This window comes from Rhinolophus sinicus, linkage group LG04, assembly GCF_036562045.2.
Source record: "Rhinolophus sinicus isolate RSC01 linkage group LG04, ASM3656204v1, whole genome shotgun sequence".
Lineage (NCBI taxonomy): Eukaryota > Metazoa > Chordata > Mammalia > Chiroptera > Rhinolophidae > Rhinolophus > Rhinolophus sinicus.
In genome coordinates, this window is record NC_133754.1 from 130,699,606 (window position 1) to 130,724,777 (window position 25,172).

The following is a 25,172-nucleotide window of genomic DNA, read 5'->3' on the forward strand; positions in this document are numbered from 1 at the left end:
AAGTGGTTAAGAACAAGGACAGGACATGCTTTTCCTTAGATGGTAACCCCTAGAGTCAAAGAAGGATACTGGGCAAGTCTACATTTACAAATTTGTATTTGTAAATATACTAATATGAGTCATTTTGGTTTTTCTGTTTGTTTGTTTGTTTTTCTAAGGAATTGATATGTGTAAAAGAGAAACTTTAGGAATATTTAAATAGATCTTACTTGAATAGATGAATTTTACTAGAAATATCCTTTGTCCTGTTTTCAGGTGGTTCTATTGGAATTGGCGAACTAATGATTTATTGTCCTCAGAACATGTGGAAATTAGAAAATGGACTAATGGAATCCATTAATATCCTCTCAACAATTAGATGAATTGTAGATCAATACAGTATATTAATAGAGTCAAACTGATTTATATAAATATCCCATTGGGGCAGCTGCAAGGAGATAGCACTAGTCTCAATTGTCTTGAACAGGACAAAAAACCCCCACAAAATCATACTAGACAAAGGCCTCCTTCCCCGCCTTGTATTTTAACATTTTGAAATGAAAATAAAATAAGTTAGTCTGTAGTTCTTAATGATAACATACCACTTCTGATTGAAAACTAAACATCTAATAGTAGCAAAGTGAACGGCATTCTTGTAATAAATTCTTTGTCATGCAATCCACAGTCAAGTTTGTATTGTTTTTTAAAAAAGATTTTAGGTAGTAATTATAATTTGAGTTTAGATGTCTTTTTCATTTTAGGATGCAGGTAACTCTGATAAAAGGAACTGATTAAATATGATTGGTATAACAGTTTCCCTCCCTGTACATGTTCTTCATAAACCTAAAAGCCTAACCTCAAAGATTAAAAAAAAAATAAAAAAAATAGAAAACTATTTTGTAGCAGGAAAACTACTGCAAAAGTACTTTGTGCTAAACTGGCATCACATATAAAATAATGTCTGTAAGTCTTAAGGGACTAATTAGGAATTTAATGTGGTCTTATTCCTAGGAAAATATTAGGCATAGTGATTTAAGAAGTCTTGTGTTTCACAAATTAAAACAAAAACAATTAAAGCAGTCAGTCTATTAAAATGGTCCTGGATTGAAATTTAATGAAAATCTTTAATTAATTTTTATTGGGATCACATTTTATCATTATCAAGTGAGAATCATTAGGAAAACAGAGCAAGGTATGAACTGCCCACATTCCCATTAAAAAAAAAAAAAAAAGAAGAGGTCAAAAGGTAGAGCATTGCAGTTCAGCAAGAGAAAGAAAACAAATTGTAAATTATCTTCCACAGAAGGACAGCATGTTCAGCCAAACACTACAGGTTTTATTTTATTTTATTTCTTTATTTTTTTATTGCTCATAGTACTCCGACAGCTGGCTTTGGGGTCACTCAGCTCCAAGCGAAGGGCTAGGACACATACATTCATGTGCTCCTAAAATGAGATGGGCACAATTGTCATAGCCATCAGATCCTGTACAATTTGGATCAGGGTGCAGAACAAAGAAGCCAGCTTTAATTCTGGAGGAAAGGTGGAGAAAAGCCCAAACATCCTTTTCCATTTCTGTTACCAGCATACAGAACTGAAAAGCAAAAAGGAAGCATAAGATACGTCAAAAAAGATGTTTCTTATTATTCTGACTCTTAAGAGGAAAAAAAAATGTATACTGGGTCAACATGATTGTCATATCACTGATTATGGATTTAATTTCCATTAACATAGAGGCTAGAAGGGCTTCCATTGGCATTCAGTAACAAACCACTGTTACTAAAATGCACTCCAAATTCCTGTGCTGCTTCGGAAGGTGAGGTTTATGTAATTTAATTTTATAGTGCATATTTGAAAGCATCAGCTGACTCATGTTGTTCAATAAGAAAGTAAAATTTTCTTTCTCAATTGGTCAGACCATTCTAAGACCATCCCTATTAATACAATTGAACTCAGTGTTCGCTCTCATCCATTGTTGAGAATAGAAAAGATTGACAGCACAAATCAAGGGGTACAAACACAAGCTCTTTCCAAAATGACCCACAAACATGGTGATTGTTTATCAAACTGACATTTGAAGATTTCTCCGCAGACCTCTGTTCTTTTCCACAAATGTCTTATAGGGAACACGAAGTTAAAACTAGAAGTAATTTGATCATTGCTAACTAAGTGATCTATGAAGAACTACCACGTTCTTATATTTTTAACAATGACACACACTGAAATAGGAAGAGAGGAAAATGTTGAGAAGAAGTGAAGAGTGTTCAGAGGGAATTATACTAACTTCAGGAAGCTTAGGTATCTGATTCCCAAAGTTCACATAGGAAGGATTTTTCTACCTCCTCAGTTCTCCTAGAACTGATGGTGTTCTTTTGAGAGAAAACAATATTTAAGCTTTCTGATTCAAGTATCTAAATCACATCACTTAAAATAAATAATTAAAAGAATGCCTAATATGTAAAACAAGTATAACGTATAAGGCACTGTGTCACATGTTTTGTATGGATTATCTCTTTTACTCACCACAACAGCCTAAGAAGCAGGTACAATGATTGTCCATTGTCCCTATGTTACTAAGGTGAGGTATAATATTCCCCAGGAACACAATTTTTAAATAATGAATCACAGACATGTACACAGTTTTTAACTAGTCTCTAAGCCCCCAGTATTAGTGATATTGCTTCCTGGGGCTGTGCTGTGAATATGGTGGCCGTGAGCCACGTGTGGCTCTTTCAATGTAAATTAATATAAATTAAATAAACTTATAAACTCATTTCCTCAATCAGAATAGCCACATTTCAAGCACTCAATGGCTACTGTATTTCATAGGGCAGATAGAACATTTCTATCATTACAGGAAGTTCTATTGGTCAGTACCATCTTAGGACATTGGTTTTCCTTTGATGATACTGTCAACTTTCTCTTCCATTCCCCACAATATTCAACACCAGAATTAAGTCCACTGAGAATATGTGGGTTGTGATGAATCTTCCCCCTCTTCTCCGCTCCCCCCAGGAAAGGGCTACCATCCTCTCATCTGGAGAAAATTGTTTCTATCCCATTTCTCAAAACAAAGCTGTTTTAATAATAAAAAATGATTAGGAATGAAAGTTTTAAATTATTATCAAGTAGAAATGTGAAGGGTACTCTGTGGGAGTCAGTGTGGACTTTTCACTAAACCATCTGTATGATCTTTGACAGTTGAGAAAGAAAAGCAAGTAAGATTATTATAAAGCATATTTTATGGTGTTGATGTTATTTTGGCATCACATGAAGTACCGATGAAATTTCACTAGGGAATGCTGCTATGTGCAGTTCTGCCTAGAATGCTATAGGAGGACATGCTAAGTCTGAGAACACATCAGAAAATAATCAAAATAATTCAGTACTAAATCATGACAAAGAGCTTGCCCGTCTTGGCCTGACTCCTATAGACAAAAAGAAGATGTTAAAGAATATCAGAGAGGTAAATGAGATCCAGAAGGGAGCAGAAAAGGTTATCGCCAATAATCTTCCAATAGTGGCAAATCAATTTAATATTAGTAGTGTAAATTGTTGATCATTAAACTAAGTATGAAAATGTTAGGTAGCGTACCTAAAATCAAGGTTCAGACATAATAAATAAATCAATTAAACAGAACTTCAGTTGTGCTCTTTGAAGGAAGAAAAAGAAAGCACCAAAAAGACTGATGGAACTAAGATAATGATTTCGGCTGATGTAGGAAAATATGTGAAAAATGAATTGAAGAATCAGTATTGTTGGTTAACATACAGTCTGGTTTATTTGCAGTTTTCATTCCAAAGTGAAGGTATACTATCTTATGAAATAATATGCCACATTAACTTTTTACATTGTCTTCACATACTAGCACAACTTCATTGTGCACATAGAAAAAAAAAAAGTTAGAATTTTAAAATTTTCTTATTGAAAGAAGCTCCAGGAAGTCCTCTAGTTCACCCTCTAAATTTCATAGGTAAGGATACTGAGACCCAGAAACGGTCAACAATTCAACCAAGGTCACCCAGTTTGTTGGTGACAGAGTTGGGACTAAACCCATGACACCAATGAATAATTACAACCCATGAAGTAGCCAGCAGCAGCAACACTTCCGTATGTGTCTGAGGGCCCAAGAAATTTGGATGAGATGATCTCTATGGTCCTTACAACTCTTACATTTGGGGAATTATTTTTAATCAAAAATAAACTTGTTACTTTTTTTAGAATAAAATTTTTTAAAGAAGAAAAGAAAAAAATGTTTAAAGGCACATAAATCCACCCAAGGAAAACTATGACGTCCATCATAGATCTTGCTGTATAGAAGGCACAGATATTACCTACTGGAAATGCTCTCTGTAGAACACACAGCATCATTTCTTTAAGAATAGCATCTGTGTCTCTTTCACCTTTGTATCACTAGACCCTGGAACGATGCCTAGAGCATGAGAAACATTTATTACATTGAATTCTCAATTTTTAGAGATGAGGAAACTCATGCCCCACCTGGCTAGGAGTTTGTCTTTCTGTCAATCTAATCCATTCTCAACAGGGCACTATTGCCCCCAAAGAGGTGAAAATTGGTTCTTGAGGGGTAAAAATAATTCTTACTCCTGCTATATATAAAACACAGATATACACAGAGTATATACAAGGTAGCTGGGGCATTAAGTTCTAATGAGGGAGGGACAATAATGAAAAAACAAAACTGAGAAGTTGAGAAATACTTGTTTAAGCCTGTACCGATTCCATGAAGTGAAGAAAACAGACGTGACAAAATCAGAAGAAAGTTATCATGTTTTTAGATTGATCCTATTCGGACCTAAATAAGTGTTTAAAGTGTTTCACATTCTGTTTACTGGCTCCAAGATGTTACAAATACAATTTAGCAAGCCCTCTTTTCTCCTTAGTAGGTAGTTCCAGTGATAGATCTGTCCAGTTTCATGGTCAGTTATTCAAATGGTGTTATTTTGTTCTTATGATTCAATCATTCATGTTAGAGCTTCACCCTCATACGCTACCTATTGAAAGTCATCCTTTGCCAACCATTTATTGCCAGTTCCTTGGCAAACTCTCCCTCTTGTCCCAGGGGACCCCACTTCTCCCTGTAATCTCCCAGCATTACTGGCCCTCCATTTCATCTGACCTAGGAGCTCCTCTCTCCAGCTCAAGTTATGCAGCTCCAATGGAATCCCTCTTCCGCACTCCTTGGAAATATCAGCGTCTCTCTCTTTCATGCTGTTACCGTTACATTAGGAGGCAAGTTCTGGTGGCTAAACAGAAGGGCAGTAGGGTAGGATATTGTAGCTTTCCCAAATCTTGAGTCCCCTCTTATTTGGCTTCAGTGAGGGAAAGCATTCCTGTCCTCTCTTGCACAAGGAAGTAAGACAGGACAGTAGATTTTCCTCACCAGCACTCACTACTATGAAGCAGAACTGCCTCTCCCAACCCCTCCTCTGTCATCTCCTCCACCCTCTCCTGCTCCATTCTGAAGTGGTCTGGCTTCTCCTCACTGCCCCATGAGAGGTGGTGGACCCTGTAAATAATGCTTCTGTAAACACCCATGTGCAGCACATACTCTCAGGGCTTTCTTTATTCCCGGCGGTGAGCCTCAATTGCTAAATCAAGTCCTAGGCCCATGATGCCATTCTGTGACACCAGCTCCCATTTAGGGTGGGCACCGTACTAAACATGTGATACACATTATCTCATTGATTTCTCCTAACCACCAACTATATATTATTTTCCTCTTTTTCCAGGTCAGGAAAGGGAGTCTTCCAAGTGAAGCCTCACTTTTCTAAGGCACATAAACAACTTTCTAAAGCACATAACAAATAAGTGGTTCAGTTACGAATGGAATCCAGACCATTAGACTCTTGAGTCTAAGCTCTTCACCAATCATGGTTTTGAAGTGAAAGTGAAATAATATTAACTTGATTAGAGACCTGCTTGATAGATATCCTTTGATGGACTTGATACCTGACCAGCCAGGAAACCTATGTCTAAAGTTGGGGTTCAGAAAAACGTTAATAATTTATACCATTAATTTTTCTCTTTCACATCAGATCTTATTTTTCTCAACCTGAGCCAAGAGAAGTATTTCATGTGGGAGGCTAAATAATGGAAAATAACATGGTAGCACAGAGGCATTGAGGAAAACTTAAAGAACGAAGGACACTTTTCCTATTATTGATTTTTTTTCAGTATGTGTTAAGTGAAGAAACAGACAGATGATAGGCTCTGCCTAAGTAATAGAAATGATTCCAAAATAGCCTACCATCCAACTGATGATATAAAGCATTAACGTTTTCCTGAGCCCCGATTTTAGTTTGGGCCACCATAAGTGAATCAGAACACTGCATCATTTCTGGTTGATAGATGAATAATCTGTAGTAAGGCTGGCCAAGAATTCTGGACCCCTGTGTCATCTCTGATTCATCTGTGTCACCAGGGCGTGAATCACAGACGTATGACCTCAAATGATTGATGAAAAACAGAGGAAAGAAAAGAGGAAAAGATTTGGAGATTTGACTTGGACGTTTCTATGCTTTATTTTTTACCTACAAATCCTTATGCAATCCTATCTGTATGTGTATAGTTTCTAAAATTCATTATTAATCTCACAGATGTTTATATGGCAAGCATTGTAGATTTTCTTGTCCGTTCTCTACAAAATATCAGTTTCTTGGGGACATAGTTTTAGCTTTCTAGTTCACATAGATCATCTATGTGCAGACTTTTTGGTTGACTATAACAACAATCCAAATGATCTTCTTGTAATTGGAGCTATGGGAAAGTCCCAGTAGCTGCCAAACTGAGTCACTAAAACCTAGTTTTTCTGTTGCACCGCTTAGCAATAGCATTGGACGCATTTTGTCCAAGGACTACTCTTTGCTTGTGCAGAGATTCAAGGGTACCCAAGACTCTCCCATGTTTCCTTCATGAAACTCTACATGGGAGTAATCAAGGCATGTTGGGCTTTTAGTTATTAGGACAACTATTGTCTCTGAGGAAACGATTCTGGGGCCACCATTTCTTTCTCCTAAGTGAGCAGAGGAAGCAATAAAGTCAGAGGTCAAAGTCTGTGTTTCTAGCTGAGGGGGCTGCAACAGCAGTAGTGATGGCTCTTTAAGTTTTAACACGGCAGGCAGCAGAGATGTTGGGAAAGCCAGATTCTTACACATTCCCAACGAATTACACCAAATTCATATTCTCCTTGGCAGAGGGCTACAGCTAGCTTGGGCAGAGACTTTAGAGAAATTCTTCAGCAAACCCTTCTGATTTAGAAGATATGAAGTTAAATTAGTCTCTGGGGAAAATTACCAGTTCACTAACGAAAACAAAACGAAACATTGGAGGAGAGTAGGGTAGGGAAGGAAGGAAAGAAGGAAGAAAGGAGAAAGGGAAGGAGGGAGGAAGGAAGTCAGTATTAGGTGCCTATGGTTCTATTTTTTCTTTCCCATGTACAAATAAAGTAGCCAAGCTAGTGCATGCCTGACAGTTCAAGCAGTGGTTTTGAAATAGTTAAAAAGGGAGGCCTTGCGGTCCCCAGTTCAGAAAACCACTAATGGTATAAGGGCAGCCACACTCAGTTTTATAACTTCTTTGCTACCCCCTCAGTTAACCTCATCCAGAAAACAAAGCTACAATCGGCCACTAATACCTTAGTGATGGAGGTGCCCACTGCCTGTGTTTGGGGCCAGAACTTGAGCAGGCAGCATCTTCTTCCCACCCCCAGTCCTGTAGATGAGCATCCAGCCTCACCGCCATCCCCAGCCATTCTACTACAAACCACTTTTGAGCCCCACCAGCAAAAATTCATTTAGAGTCACCACTGTTACTAGCAGTATAATTCTATGGCATAATAATGTAAGAAGAATTGCTAAATTGGACTTTTTAGAAAAATTTCCACTCATTCCATCAATGCTTTCTGAAGGTCTCCTATAGGTCAAGCACCGTCCTAGGCACTTGAGAGACACCAGTGACAAAACAAAAATATTTACTTTCAGGGAGCTTACACTTAAGCTGTAAAGAATATGAAATTGACGTCCCTCTCTAAGGGTTTCAGGCTAGGGGACCTGCTTTGAGTTATGACATAATGTTCATTTTATTTAAAACTATTGTCCAATGTCAAAAATAATTTTTAAAGGAAGAAGAGCAAAGGAGAATGAAGTAAGAGGAACAGGAGAAGAAAGAAAAAGTATTAAATATAGTCAAGCTTTTTGCAATCCCAATCTTCAGCAAATTAAATTTTAGGAATAGAAGAAAATGTGCTGACATCATGCCATAATAGGCTAGTTTAGTTTCCTTCTTCATCAATTAAGTTTATAGGCTGTGAATGAGAATGAATTATGACTGTGTCATATTTTCTTTCCCTTAACTATGCCTAGCTCAACTTTTAAGAAATATTCCCAAACTTATATTTATTTTGTCCCAATTTTCATTTATTAATCCATTTATTGAGTATCTTCTATATTTAAGACACTGTGCTAAGTGATTCACAAAGTAAAGTGTTAAATCTTAATGTAATTGTCATCATTGTTACATAAGTGAGAAAATACCCAGAGATCAAATGACCTGCTCTAGATCACTCTGTTAATAAATGGAGAGGGCAATATTTGTATCTAATTATTTACTTCTCTAAGCCTGTGTGTCCTAATCTAGAAACAAGGAATAACAATAATTACCTAGTAGAGATGTTCCAGGCATTACAAAGAATACATGAAAAGTTGCTATGGCAGTTCCTGACTGTATGATATGGACTCTATGATAGTTGATAGCCATTATACTGTATTTCTCATATATCAACTGGGGACACCTTGTACTCAGAAATGTAGAGATGATTGTATGAAAACTCCACTATTTGCCCTGTGGGAAATTCAATGTCCTCCCCAATATTTCAATTAACCAGTGATTATTTTCCCTCTGTGAATTTCTGATTATAGTAAATGTATTGTTCTCTCTATAGCTTACATTTGTTCCATTGTTGAAACATCATAAAATCAAATATTAGACATCTTTGTTCTTAAAATCTCCTTGGCCATTTAAGCCAAATGGGCTCCAGCTCCCACACTTAAACCAAGTTCATTTCTTCCATGGAGTAGGGTAGCTCTTTCTCCTAATCACTATTGCTTCAAGCTTCAGCCTTAGCCCCAAGCAGGTTATCAAAGTATTTTCCTATGGAAAACAATTTCTTCCTTTGGAAGATGCTTGATACCAGCTGATAAACTTTTTACACAATTACCTGACTATTATCTGCTAAAGTACCTAGAGGGCCCCTCATTCTTTCATGATTGGATTTCTAGCCTAGGCTCTGAGGCTTGCTGGGTGAATCACTGGACAAGTTACTCTGGTATTCTCTCAATTGTAAAATAAGAATGTTGGACTGGATGGTCAGCAAATCCATTTTTGCTCAGTAATTTTATTCTATGCAGAGCTTTCAGATAATTCTAAATTTCAGCACATGGAGTAGGGTTTGGAGTGGAACATGAGAATACTTCATAACCAATTGCACAATGAAAGATACTTTATGCATAAGGAAAAATCATCAATTTTGTTTTCGTTGGTTCACCAAAAATGAAATAAAAGCCACACAGTCTCCTCTAGCACTTTCAATCATGGTATGCTCTATGACCACACTAATAAAAACAGAGGCAAAGGAGGTACAGTGTTTTGAAAAATGACGGAAAAGGCACAAGTATAATAGTTAAGGATAAAATGTGTTATAATAATATTGATGAGACCAGGAAATGTTTTCCTATCTGGCCACTGAAATTCAGGGAGGTAACTGTTTTGTTATGTTGAAGCATTTGGCAGTAGATACAGCACCTTGCAGCAATACATTTTCCTGGTTTAAAAAAAAAAAAAAAAAATGCATGCTCACTGTAAGGAAATTGGAACATTCAGAGGGATGAAAAATAAAATGTAAATTATTCTCTACATTATCAGCCAGGAATAACCATTGTTAGTGTTCTGAATTCTTTTTTGTCTTGGACTTGATTGGAACCAAGGCACAGGCATAGTGTTATACTCTGCCTTATTTTTCTTAACATGGGTGACAACTACATCTTTCCCGTCAACCTAACATCATTTTATGGAGTGTTGAATCATGACTAAGGTCACAGTAACTGGAATTAGGGTAGATTGATGACTTAGACCTTAAAATTAAGATTATGACTTTCCTTGCAGAGGAAATAATAAAGTTGGGCACTTGCTTTCAGAAACTCTGAGGGGCAATAGAAACCATCTCAATATTTGAAGATTGTTTACCTTTACAGTAGCCATATCTCTTAGTTGCGTGTTATGGGGAGTTGCTGCAATAACCTGAGTGAGTGCTTCAGACAAAGCCATGAGAAGCACTCATTTTGGGGTGGAAGGAGGAGGATGCATTGAGATTCAGGAACAAAGCAACTAGGGGCAGTAGAGTGCCATGAGGAGTTCGGGCACTCAAGGATCTCCTGGACAGGGGTTCAAACCCCCACTTTTAACCCTTGCTGGCTGACTGGCCTTCCACAAATTTTCCTCTAGGGGACTCAGTTCCTTAATGTGTGATATTGTATCTCCTATCTCTCTGGGATTCTGTAGGAATTAATTGGTACAATACATATAAATCACTTAGCCAAGAATATAATTTTAAGTGCAAAATAAATATTAGCTATGTATTATTAAGTATTATTATTGCCACCGTTTTTGACAAGTTCCAATAAGTATAAGTCTCAGTGAGTTATAATCATGAAACACTTTTTCTCTGGTCACAACTTTTCACTTCTATTCTTGGTCTGTCTTTTCTACCCCTTAGCAATATCTGGAGTAAAAGCTATGATGTTCCTGTCCCTTTGGATTATTAAAATTCAGTCCTGCTTAAAACTTTCATCCTAAGTAATTTAAATCTCACCTCTTTCCCACCATCCTTATCCCCAGCAGCCTCGAACTGGAGCTCTGACTGCCGGAGTGACAAATAATGGTGAGGCTGGCTCTAACAAATCTTTCCTGCTCTCTCTTCAAGATCAAGCAACCCAGACTAGGACAAGCAAGGAAAAGGAAAGGGGCAAGAGTTTATTATTGTCTCATTTCTTTATTGGCTGCTCCTGTGGACCGATACCTGCTGGTCGTTGATTCTTTTCTGTGTGGTCATGACAGACCTTCTGTGCATCATCCAATGTGGGCTCCCTCGTGAGATGCTGTTTTGAGTCCTCTGGGAGGGGCCCCGTGGGCATTCCCTCACAGCACAGTTATCTCACATTTATCTGGGTCAGTATATTGGATCGCTAGAGCTGCCATAACAAAGTACTACAGACTGGTGGCTGAAACAACAGAAATTTACTGTCTCATAGTTCAGGAGGCTAGGAGTCTGAATCAAGGTACCAGCAGCGGTGGTTGCTTGGCTTGTGAAAGCATGACTCCAGTCTGTACCTTCATCTTAGCATGGCAATCTCCCTGTGTGTATGTGTTTGTCCAAACTCCCCCTTTTAATAAGGACACTCATCATATTGGATTTGGGCCCACCCTAACAACCTCATCTTAACTAATTACTTCTGCAACAAGCATATTTCCAAATAAAGTTGCATTCTGAAGTACCAGTGGTTAGGACTTCAACATATGGAGTCTGAGAAAACATAGTTTAACCTATAACAGTCGGCATCAGCCATTCCCACGTCAACCTGCTCCTCTCCAAGCGCTTGCCTCTATTAGTGAATGTAATGCAAGAAATTAGGGGTGACATGGGATGGACACATCCCAGTAACTCATGCTTCGTTATACCTGCATTTATGGCAGGAATTCAGTACTTAGGTTGTATACCCCCCATCCTCCCAGTTCACAGCGGTGCCTTGTAGATGCCCCGCTTGGGCTCATCTGCTTTATGATCCTAAATGACTGAGCCTATCATGCCTCCCAGCAGGTATTCCCGTGGGAAGTCTACTTGAGTCCCAAAACTTTGTTTAATCTTTCATAATTATTAACTGCTTTTTCTAAATCCAGTTGCTCCCAAACAATTATCATGAAGTAAATATTTTACTGCTCCTTTCTCTAGATCTTGTATACCTGGAAAGTAGACGTGCATGGGAAGAAATATGAAGGCAACCAGGCAGCTTAGTGATGCTTTGGTTAATTTCCTCAAAGGCAAGTGCAGGTCTATGTCTATTCTGGGTTGTACAACATGACACATGGACTTACATGATTCGCTCTGTGCATACCATATCTTATTGTGCTTGCTCATTTCTTCATTTAAAAAAATAAGTCTTCTTTTCAATATATTGTCCCAGTGTTCTTATAGTTTGGAAAATTGGTTCCAGTATAATTAGTTGTCCAACAAAACACTGTGACAAATTTGGGGGCAAGGCTTAATTGAAAGAGAGACTCACATCTCCCCACCGCATATGACTGCCCAAAATAATTGATATCTTCTGTGATAGGCATGACTGGTCATAGGAATTACATTTTTCAACTTGAAAAAGGGTAGAGAAGAGCAAACCCAGTAGAAATGGACTTTTTCTCAGATCCTAGCAGAAGTGACACAATCCTAGCCATTTTCACCGTTTCTCCAAAGCAGTGGTTCTCAAAATGTATTCCCTGGATCACCTGGGATCCTGTTAGAAACACAAATGCTTGGGCCCTACTCCATACCTATAGAGTCAGCTACCCTGGGAGTGGGGCCCAGCCAGCTGTGCTTTAACAAGCTCCCAGAGGATTCTGATGCACACTCAGATTTGAGAAGCACTGCTCTAAAGCAAGAATTCTTAACCATGGCTGCACATTAGAACATCTGGGGCCCTGAAAAAAACAATTGTCGGGGCCCTAACCCATATCAGTTAGATCACAATGCCCGGGGTGAGTTCTGAGCAGGGGTATTTTTAAGAAGCTTCTTCGGTGATTCTGGTGGGCAACCAGAATTGAGAACCTCTGCTCTAAGTCAACAGATTCTACACTGCTCTGAAGAGCTCTTCTGGGGCTGCTGTCAGGCAGGAATGGGCCCAGCTGCTAGGGCTTTGGGCCCCTTCCCTAATTCACCTGGAGTAACTGAACATTTATCTCTTTTCCACGCTTGGCTTTAGTGTAATGTTTTGTTTGAACAAAGGTTTCTGTGGCTAAAAAGTACAAACATTAATTCTCTAAAGGGTAATAAATTGTAAAAGTCAAGAGCCCCTTATTTTCTTCTAATTCCATTTGATGGAGAAGGTGAGACTGTAAAATAAATATATCTGGAGCTTATCAGGGAAGAATAGGGGCAAGAGGCTCTCCGTGAGGTTATAGGAAATCTGAGGTTTTGGAACTGGCTAAAGTTCATGGAAACATTTGTGTGGGAAGTTCAGGAATGTGGTGTGCTGTTCCAACCGCTCAATGCTTCTCTAATCTGATCCTCTAAAACGCTGTGCTCATTAGAACATAAATTATACTATTACAGATTAAAAACATGTTCACCTTTTGAAAAATAGTTCCTGGTATGAAAGTACGGAATAGAGATATTTTTTTCCCCCTGATTTTAGTTAGCCGGCATCAAATCTATGAGCACCGAGTGAAATACAAAATATGAGATGCTTAAAATAAGAAGATGGCCATAGGGACTACAGCGCCACACACAGACCACACTGGGATTTTGTTTTCAAATGGCAAATGAAATGTTTCCATTGAACTACTTTAGAATGTTAGAATAACTATTTTAAATATATTTATTTAATTGAGGCAGTTTTTGTACTAAAGATGCCAAGGTATATAAAAAGGAATAAATATACATATAAAAGATGAATAGCTTCATTGATCAAGGTAGACAAATATTTTAGAAGGCAGTTTGATAGTCTCTCTCATACACACACACACACACACACACACACACACACACACACACACAGGGAAGGCTTTGCCAATATTCGTAATTAGGGACTTTCAAATATCCACTAGGCCCCCGGAAAAGGAAGCCTAACTAAAGAAAAGTCTAGCATGTTACACGCACTTACTGTGCTGATGATAGACATGACTTCTGAGTAAGCACGAAAACAATGAACAATATTTAAATCTGGGCAGGTATGAAAACAAATGCCTGATGAGTGTCATAGATGTCAACTGAACAGATGGAGGGAAGAATGAACCTGCAGGGTAGAGAGGCAGAGGTGGCTGTCAAAGGTGGCAAAAACAGGAAACTGCACTTGGTGGGATGCTTGGTAGAATTATAATAATAACACTGGTCATCACAGGCACCTCCTTCTCCCCCCACTTGTATAAATAAAGAACTAAAGTATGACAAACACTCCATAAAATACTCCGAAAATCACATTGTCCTTCCACCTCTCTTTATGCATGCCCCTGTTTTAGAAACTCAAAAAATAAAAAGGGGGAGGGGTTGAAATTTTCCTGGCACAGAGAAGAGTTGAAAAGCAAGACTTTCTTTATCAGGGGGAAATGAAAAGCTGGGAGAAAAAACAGAAAAAGTGCAACAGTTCTTTTGTCCAGAATCCTTAATATTGGAAGACCAGAAACACTATGGCTCAATGTGTGGGGCTCTTTGTCAGGGCTTTTAAACTACTTAAGGAACAATCATGTCCCCAACATTCCACAACAAGCTTAGGACATTTGGTTTGAAGAGGAAAGTAAACATTGAATAGTTTGTTAATTCTTAAGTCCCAATGGTCCTGTGTTTTTTTTTCTAAAAATGCAGTTTTAGATCGCACATAATCTATGTATAATTTCCTATAAAGTTTTAAAACATGGTTAGCAATAGAGTCTGTTTACTTATTAACTCTTATGGCTGAACCACAATGTATAACAGATTAAAGCAGAACCTCACTGGCCAATGCAGGGCCGGGAGCTCCAGCTGCTGGGTCACCCTCCCTTCACTCCACACAGTGACCTGCGCATTTTTTATGAGGCATTGGAACCTTGCAGAGCTCTTTGAAAGTCATTGTTCTAATGAATACATGTTGTAGATCATGAATGCATATGGAATATATTTGTAAAATCATTGTAAATGATGGGTAGTTCGATAATAGTAACTGTTTACCACAAAAAGCAGTTAACATACCTAGGTACCTGCTATGAGACAATCCATTTATCTCTCATTGATCCAGGACCAATCCTGACAGAAATTGCCTCAAAGCCCCCAATTTCTCACCCTAGTTTCATTTTTAACAGATGTTTTTATCTCTCTCTTTCTTAAATTAGAACCTTCACTCATTTTTCTTTGTAGTTAAAATACAGCTTGCAACAAACAGTGAAGTACACAAACCTTAAGTATACAGTTGCATTACTTTTGCCTATGGGCGCACCTGTGTAATTCCCACTTACTTGTATAGTAGGCTCATGGTGGCACAATTAAGTGGTGAAGCTGCGATTCAAACTTAATTTGTTTGCCTCTAGAACTGAAGGTAATACATTATCCACTAAAGAGACCAAGTGAGACAGAGATACAGAGAACTGAAAATGTGTGCCTCTATGTAGAAATAATACTAATTTAATCGATGTTAATGAAATGACAACACAACACAGAGCTATCAAATGTTTCGTATGAGATTCTCAGAGCCTAATTCTGCTTTCTCTCACACATGTTCTATAGCGATTCTCAGGGTCTGCATGAAATGATCGTTGATCGATGATTCTGCCTATTAAAAGTCCACTAGAAATGAATAATGCCAACTATATTTTTGTTTATGATCTACAAACTATTTTGTTTAATCTCATTTAATCATCACTATCATGAAATGTACAGAGACCTAGTGACAGGGAGGGCCTCAGATCTCATATCTCACAGCAAGGCAGGGGCAGCACGTCCTGCAATGGAACCGAAATCCGCTGATCCTCTATCTTGACCCAAGGCTTGCTCCTCAGCATCATTTAAATTGCATTTCTTTCCTCATTACATACCTTCAATATTTACTCAGCTCTGTGCCTGACCCAAAGAAAGTCTACAGAAAATATAAATTGAAGGAAGACAAGCTATTCTGCCTGAATAGGCGGATACTTTACAGAAACATAGATGAGTTTACCATCTAATGATGCCATCATCAGTCTGACTTTATTATCATTGAGAGAGTGTTATCCAGAAATTACAATACTTTCCTAATGCAGGTTTTAAGACAGAAGTGGACATGGTTTGCTGTTTTATTGGGGTCGATTCATTATGCACCTCTCAAAAGAGCAAGCTTTGGCGTCAGGTATACCTGAATTCAAATCTTAACTTCCACATTTACAGCGGGTGGCATGAGCAAGTTATACTCAAACTCTCCAGGCTTTAGTTTCCTCATCTGTAAATATTATCTAACAATATCTGCTTTGTAGGGCACTTGTGACAATTAAACACGAAACATACTTCAAGCAGTACTTGAGACAGTGCGAACAACAAAATAGTAGTTATTGTATCATCATCATTCTAAATTTTACCTGATACTCTGGTTTCTCTTCAGATCGCATAAATCTTTCGCCTTTTACTAAATTTTACCTGAGATAGCACTGGTTGTAAGACTCCACATTATATTTTTACCATAAAGAAAGAAAAACACTGCCAATTCAACTATATTGTGCCATTGGTTATTAGAAGATGTATCACATTTCAGTAATGTTAGAATTGTGACAAAATGTTTCATCTTAGATATATAAAATACAGTATATATACATGTGTGTCAGTTCAGATTTAAATTGCAGTCTGCATCAAGTCTAAGAATGGAAAGTTTTAACTAAATTTCCCCAAAGAAAGTTTCAAAGCAATTATCTGTTCAACCAAGTAAAATTCTTTCAACAGTACAATGAAAATGTTCTGAGGTAGACAGCACTGTGTATGCTTCGCTAGTTAGTATATTTTTAAACTTATGAATGATGTTTTAACAATGTACATGTGTTCCCAGATTTTTGAGATGGGCTAGTAATATATATTGCAAATACAAATAAATACTTCTGATATGTCATTTGAAAAAGTAAAACGTAGTTTTGTTCATAGCCAGATAAATGCACTTGCAGATGTTTTGCTGTAAAAAGAAGTGATATCTAGTGAATATCAGGAACTTTATTGGAATGACAGAGTTCTAACTGCTGCCAAAACCAATACACAAAATTTATAGAGGGAGAGAATAGAAAATATTTCACTGCATTGATGAGATTTTTATTTCTTGAGTCCCATTTTCCATCACTTCTTGGTCAACAGCCATGAAGGATTCAGAGTGCTTTCGCACAATATGTATCTTAAGTCGGATATTGTTCTCTCCTAGCTTTATTCAAAACCTAGCACAAATTTTAACAAAAATTAAATCTCTAGAGAACCTAGCATATAACTGGAGAGCTATACTAAGCTCTTTGTGTGTATTTGAAGATAAGCTAATGCATACACTATTTTTGGAAAATGACCTTAAGGTTTAATAATATCATGACTCCATTATAACTAAATCAGTCATGACAGTTGACTCAGAGCATCAGACACTTTCACGATTGCAGCAATTGATCAGATTGAATACATTGATCCAATTCAGGATGTGTCTTTTTGTTGGAAGTGGAGATTAATGATATATCAGCAGCTATTTGACTACCATCAGTTTACCATTTGCAAATGAAGACTTTATTTATTATAGGCATTTGAAGCCGATTTAAAAAGAAAAGCACTCTCCGACCAACAGCTCATAGTAAATGACAATAAATTGAAATGTTAAATGTTTTCTAAGTATTTTTTGCTTTTCATTATTTTGTTTTCATTTTAATTTTACTTTCTAACGTTCTTGCTTTGCAGAATAGAATACACAGACGGCCAGGGCTGTGATTCCTATTGCAATTACAGATTTGAAAGTCAGGGACTCTTTAAAGGTGCACTTAAAAAGGTGTACTGTAGCTCTTAGAATCTAAGATGACTTTCATTGTAAACAGAACGTTGATTTTATGTAACACTAAGAACAACAACAAAAAAATACTGGCAATCATACTATGATGAACCATTAATTTTAAGACACATTCCAATTTCAGAGAAGTTAAAATGTGAAAATATGGATGACTTAGAAATGATTCAACATGGTAGTTTCTATGATAAAATGTGGCCTTGTCATCTCAGAAGCTGTTCAGAAAAGACCACATATTATGCTACAGAGAAAATCAGGGAGCTTGATAACTTTAGGAGGCATCATGGAGCTCCAACATTACTCTGGATGCTTTAAAATTACTCAGTGGAAGGGGTCCCTAATTCTGCACTCCAGAAATCCAAAGCATCCTCGCTACTCACCCTCTCCCCCACTTGCCAGTGCAAATTCCAAAGCAGAGAAAGTATTCACAGCTTGCAAGTTTGCTATTTGAATGATCCTTGTCAGTTTTGCACATAGGAGAAGATTTCACAATAAAACTCCAGTCCTCATTTAAAGTAAACTGGTAATAAAGGTGTTGCAGTAGGAGCCCTGGGGACAGAGCAATTGCTGAAGAGTCAGAATGATCCATGACCTATAGGCTCCCATATTGTGAGACCTTATGAGAGGTTTTTTCCTCCAAGGCAAGTGAATCCTTCTCATCTCCCCTCTCCACACCAGTCTCATTTTAATTCATTAAGCCCCATTATGACAAATATAGTATATTACTTGGAACAGGGAGATGGAGTACAAATACCAGTAGCCATGTTCCAAAGGGTCACTGAGGTTAAATCAGGGAAGTTACTCCCAATATTCCAGGGCTAGATTGACAATAGTAAAAAAGGCAAATGTGGTGTGTGTGTGTGTGTGTGTGTGTGTGTGTGTGTGTGTGTTTGTCATGGAAACAGGAAAGTTAACAAAGTGTGATAAAGGAAGCAGAGTTTACTTGAATGAAACAGGAAAGTTAACAAGGAGTGATAAAGGAAGCAAAAGGAGTTTACCTGAATGAACTTTAAAGGTGCAATGGGAATATCTGAGAGCCCTGGTGGTGAGCTGTGTTCTTCAACAGGGTGAGACAGGAAGCAATTCACATATCGTCCTTGACGAGATGCTTCTTCTCAACTTCCAGTGATAAATGTGGTTTCCCAAGGGGAGGAATTCTAAGAGCATTCTCTCCCTGGGGTGTACAAGAAAAAATATATATTCTAAATTTTATAACCATTAGAGAGGTGCTGTTCGTGCATAGATATTTTCATATCTGAATACTTCAATTAAGAAAATGACTGAAAAATGTAATCTGATCTTATATTTACAAGGTCTACCAATCCTCGTAAACCTATTTCAACGAGAAATCAAAAAGTTGCCCCAAACTGTGCAGAATTCTTTGTTAATTATTTCCTCCTATTAAACATTGTTCTCTCTTAAAAAAAAAAAAGGAAAAGGAATCAAGAGAAAATGTGCAAAAAATGGTGTGCCTATATGATGTGCACATAACAGCAAATTAAAATGAAACCCAACTGCAAGTGTGCCAAACTACACAAAACTGTGAAATAACTGAAGCCAAACGGTGAGACCAGAAGGTTTAGGTTGCTTTTAAGTTTAATCTTTAAGGAGTGGGTAAATAGTGTAACAGGACAGAATAAAGTTGCGTGTCATTTACTTTTTTTTTCAATTTACCTTTAAACTACTTTTTATTCCAAAATACATATGTACTTTATATGCATGATTCTACCTTTTTTGATGGATTGCAGGACATTAATTAGGCTTTGGAGCGTGAGGATTTCACATGGATGTATAGAGTGTCTATCCTTTAACTCAGTGGGTGCTCTATAGAGCTGAACAGCTGCAGAAACTTGAAAGCCATTTCTATTGTGCATTGCCCACTGCATCCTGAGAACCGGAACTGAGGGAGGGTTAGTTACCATCTCCCTTCTCTGCCTTTATGCTGTGCGGGTGGGTGCATCTTCCTTTAAGGAAAGAGCATACTCTCTAAATAATAACAGAAAGCAAAGTTCTGCTCACTGCCTCCAATTTGCTATTAATAAAATTAGTGCTATGCTCTCATATAAATAATGTGATCTCTGATATAAAAATTCCTCTTAAGATTGGAGCAACTCTTTGGTGTTTTTTTAATTACATGATGAAAGGGACAAGATTTCTTACAATTCATTAGTGGTAATACGCCTACAAAACATTTGTACAGACTAAAATGAAACTGATGATTCTCTCTAAGAAACAGAGCCCTCCCGGGGCCTGTTCCACATAAAAGCAATTGCCTTAGTCTTTTAATGTGTAAGATATGCCTTTGAATATACTTTGTACTCAACTGAATTCCATGAGGGGCAGCCATTTTCTTCTCACCTCCCTTAAATGTAATGGGTCTTCTGTGCAGGTTTCCTTAACTTTGATAGGAAATCTCCTGTTCTAGGTCAGAGTTTATTTATTTATGTATTTATTTTTTGTATTTTTTAAAATCAGTTTCAGGTGTACCAAACAATGTAATAGTTAGACATGTCATTCCTCACAAAGTGATAACCCTCCCTCCCCCAATCTATTGCCCCTCTGGCATGGTATGTAGCTGTTACAATCCCATTGACTCTATTCCCTATGCTGTTCTCCCTATCCCATTTATATATATATGTTAAATTATAGTTGACATACAATATTATTCAGCTTCACCTTCAGGTGTGCACTGCACTGATCAGGCATCTACACCGTCCATGAAGTGGTCTCCCTAATAAGACATGTTCCCATCTGGCACCCTATAAAATCTTTACAACATTATTGATTATATTCTCTAAACTGTCTTTCATGTCCTGTGGCAATACTGTAGTTACCAATTTGTGCTTTCGAATCCCCCCCCTCTCCTCCATCTCCACCCCTCTTCCATCTAGCAACCATCAGTTTTTCCTCTGTGTCTCTGAGGCTATTTTTGTTTACTTTGCTCATTTATTCAGTACTTCAGTTTCCACATATAAGTGAGATCAAATGGTATTTGTCTTTCTCTGACTGACTTATTTCACTTAGCATAATGTTCTCTAGGTCTATCCATATCGAAAGTTTATTTATTTGTTTTAAATTTATTGAGCAACTATTATGTGCCAGGTGCTTTTTCATACCTTGATTTTATTTGATCCTCTCAACCCTGAGATATACTCATATCTATCAGTATCACCATTTTTAAAGAGAAAGAAACAAAGTTTCAGAGAGATTAAATAAATTGTTTAAAGAAAAAAATTAAGTGAAAGAATTAGCATTTGGACTCAGTTTTTGTCCAGTTTCCTAAGCTATCCTATTTTCATAAACTACTGCCTTTATCAAGGCATACTTTATTGGAATTTTGTTCAAGACCATAGGTCACAAATATCCTTGGGCAGCGCCAAGTAAATCCTTCAAGATACAAATTTAGGAATGAAAAATGAGAGAGAGAGAGAGAGAGAGAGAGAGAGAGAGAGGCAATAAATCGTAGTGATTGGTTCCTACCAGAGAGAAACTAACAGCCAGCCCTGAGTGTTAGCCTCTAGGCAGTACACTTGACAGAGAAGAAAGGCAGAGCCTAAAGTATTGAAGACCAGCCTCACCCACCCTGGGATACTTGAGGTCTCTAATGGAATAGATTGCATACAAATAATCCTCTGCTCTCTCAGTGGTGTGTTCCGCAGCACTTCTCAACTTTAATGTGCATAGCATCACCTGGGGACCTTATTCAACTGTAGATTCGGCCTCTGTGAGTCTGGAGCAGGCCCAGGATTGTGCATGTCTAACAAGCTCCTGGTGATGTTGGGGCTGCTGATCCAGGGACCACACTGACTTGCAAGGGTGTAGAGGAAATCGTTAGCCGGGACTTCAGACAGACCAGGACTAGAAATCAAGTTCACCATTTAATACGCATAATAATGAATGTGTCTTTACCCGGGAGCCCCTGTTTCCTCATCAGTAAAGTGGAAAGTGTAATATTTAATTAGTACTCATGCCAGGCACTGGTTGTAAATGCATTTATATAAATTAATTCATTTTATGTTTACAATAGTCTTATTTTACTATTCACGATGATAAAAGTGTTAACAAAGAAAGCATAAATAACCTGCACCAAAGCCAGGTGGCTAGTAAGTGGCCGTGAGTGAATTCAGATCCTAGGCAGCTTAGCCCAGGCAACTTATAACTACCCTACAGAGGAGCACACACACTGCAGAGGTCTTGCTATCATATATGCGAAGTACCATAGTTTATGCTCAATAAGTCTTAGTTCTACTTTCCTTCCTTCCCTTCTCCTACACCGAGGTTAGTTGGCCTTAAGTAGAGTCTACTTATAAAATTTAGAAACTGATGTCACTTTCTATGATGTCTTTTTCACAATGATCCTCGCTTGCAGACTCTTCTTTAGCTAGAGAAATCCTTTAGATTTTAGGGATTTGGTGAATTGCTACTATTGACAAAAGGAATTGCTTTGATCTCTCTTGCGTTATTTCTTGATCCTTTTGTTTGTTTTCTTTCTAGAGATGCCAAAAGTTTTCAAAAGGTAGAAAATAGCATTTGCTATAGCTATGACCTTATAACTATACCATGCCTCCAGCAAAATAAAAGTCTAGATTTATCAGATAGAAAATAGTGGTAGTTCATTTAACAAAAAGATTTACCAAGGTCTTTTTTAAGTTGTAAGCTCCCCTGATGTTTTTACATTTTTCATTATGATTTTCTTTTAAATTAAAAGCCACCTTTTAAAAAAGTATAACTATTGTGTTAAAAATTAAAAGTGATAGAAAAAATACTTTACATACATTGGTTTGCAGACAAACCTTTCCTATGAGGAGAATTAAATAGGAAAGATCAGTGAATGAAAACTATTCTATATTCTATATTCTATAGTTGTTAACCCATGACAAAGAATGAAAGCTGTTTCTCTAACTGATGTATTGGCTAAAGAATGGCGTGACACTTCTGATAGCGGGAACTTTCTATAATTCAGAGCTTATATTTCTGGATATACTTCTCTCGTATGCTAGAATTGTTTTGTTTCTTTTTTTCCCACAACACATCTGCCTCTTGCTATATCTGCCACTTGGTAAAGCACACTGTAGAAATTCCCAACTTTTATAGTTAATACTCGAGTATGTTCTAGGTAAATGCTTATGTTCTAGGTAAATGCTAATGTGGGGGAAAGATAATATGGATGAATCAAGCTGATTCATCATCTGATTGGTACAATGGAAAAGGATAAAAAATAATAAAGAATTTGTCTTTTAAGAGTATAGCGTGTGGGGAGGGGTCAATCATATTTAAAAACAAATAAATTCTCAGTGATTAAAACAGTGTGGTATTGGCGCACGGCTCAACAGGTAAGGCCATGACATACAATAGAGAATCCCAGAAATAAATTTAAATACATAAAATAATTTAGAATATAAAAGGGGGGATCTCAAGCTAGTTGAAAAAGTATATATTGTTCAATAAATGACACAGAGAATACTGGATAGTCACCGGAAAAACATACATTGGACCCATACAGAACACGTTAACCAAGTATAAATTTCTAATAAATCATAGATTCACCATAAAGGTAAACCATAAAATTTAAGGAAACGAATGGAGAATTCACTAAGGAACTTGGTAGAGATACAAAGTGTAGCAGCCTCTTGAAGACTTGTGAGAAAGGAAGAGATGGCACTATAATCCCAGCCTCACTATCACCAATGAGCCGGAAGACTTCCATTACAGATATTGTAGACTATAAGTTCTTTCACTTTAGTTGCAGCCTTCCTGGTTCTTGAAGCAAATCTTTTTTTTTTTTTTTTTAATTTTTAAAAGTTTTTACATTGCAGTTGACATACAATATTATATTAGTTTCAGGTATACAACATAGTCATTAGATGTTTATATAACTTATAATGGATCGCCCCGATAAGTCTAATACCCATCTGGCACTATGCATAGTTATTACAATACTACTGACTATATTCCCTATGCTATACTCTGCTTTCTAACTACCAATTTGTACCTCTTAATTCCCTCCCCCCACTCACCCCTTGCATCCTCCCCAATCTGGCAGCCATCAAAATGGTTGCTCTCTGTATCTATGAGCTTGTTTCTGTTTTGCTTGTTCGTTTATTCTGTTCTCTAGATTCCACATGTAAGTGAAATTGCATGAAATGTGTCTTTCTCTGTCTGCCTTACTCCACTCTGCACAATACCCTTTAGGTCTATCTGAGCGAATCTTGGCTCAGATGGAAGGCCTGTCCTTACTCAGTCTTCTGTTCTGTCTGTATTTGAGGTAAATACTGATGCTCTTGTGCCCACCAGAGCTTAGCCTTTCTTTTAACTTTGTTCTATTTGATAACCTTATACATTTCTTCTTCCACTCTTCCAAGGTAGAGTCTTTTCTTAGATTTTAGAAGAGAAATGTAACCTAACATTCATCATCACTATCATTAGCACATATAAACAAAACAAGAATTTGAATACTTATCTGATTCTCTAAGTCAGTATCGAACATACTCCTCTTTTTCCCAGAGGAGAATGACCCTCTCGCAACAATAAAATGCTTGTCTATCTTTAATAAATTGACTCAGAAGACCACAGAGAGCATCTAGCTGTTCACTTGTTCATGCAAATAATGTTTGTGCAACTATCTGGTTGATGACAACATATATTATTTGGTCATAACATGTAGACAGCTATAAGATAAGGTTGTACTAGAAAATAAAATCCCTACCCAAATGAACCTTAGTTCCCTTAATGAGTTTACTATCAGAGTCACTCTGGCCTACGGTGTTTGATTAAAAGAGCATAAATTGGGATGTTTGAAGGTTCAGAGGCATTTCCTATTGTAATTTAAATGAAGTTGTCTTGGGGTAGTAGACATTACTGATGAGAGTTTTTAATGGGATAGTAAAGGTTTCACAAGTGAACACAAATTTGCTGTTTTTAAATGTCGTGAAAACCATTGATAAAATGTACTATTTTTGGAGAATAAACAGAGAGAGTGCTTGAAAATAAGAAAAGCAGATGCAAAATCAAAATTTAGAACAATGAGTCAGAGAAGTTATTGGCTTAAAAAAAATTACTGCACACATTAAAAACACCTTACAGTTCATGGTAAGTCTAAATTACAGTTGGAAGTGTGCCAGCTAGTTACAGAGCACAGAAAAGGTGAAAATCTCCTGAACTAGAGTACAATTAATGCTGCCTGGGCTCTCTGGAATCCTTTCCAAATGTATTTCCAAATAAAAGTACTATGTTTCTCTGTTGGATGCCAATAAATGGTAAAACTTAAACTTGGGAACTTACAGCAATAGCCAAGGGCTCATTTACAAAGTGCTGTGGAAGGATCCTTTTCTCCATGTGACATGAGAGAGAAAAGAGTCCTTCCACTTATTGGACATTCTACCCATTACTATCAAT

At 37.3% G+C, this 25,172-nt stretch overlaps 1 long non-coding RNA gene across 1 annotated transcript in view; it reads right to left on the minus strand.

The window, feature by feature from the left end:
* Positions 1-1,170: 1,170 nt before the first annotated feature.
* The window catches only part of LOC141571116 (uncharacterized), a 56,059-nt gene continuing 32,057 nt past the window's right edge, over positions 1,171-25,172 (minus strand). Inside the window, exons 2-3 of the long non-coding RNA XR_012495712.1 lie at positions 18,776-18,951; positions 1,171-1,572 (exon numbers count right to left, since the gene is read on the minus strand). This is a non-coding gene — a long non-coding RNA (uncharacterized LOC141571116). The remainder of the gene's footprint in view (positions 1,573-18,775; positions 18,952-25,172) is intronic.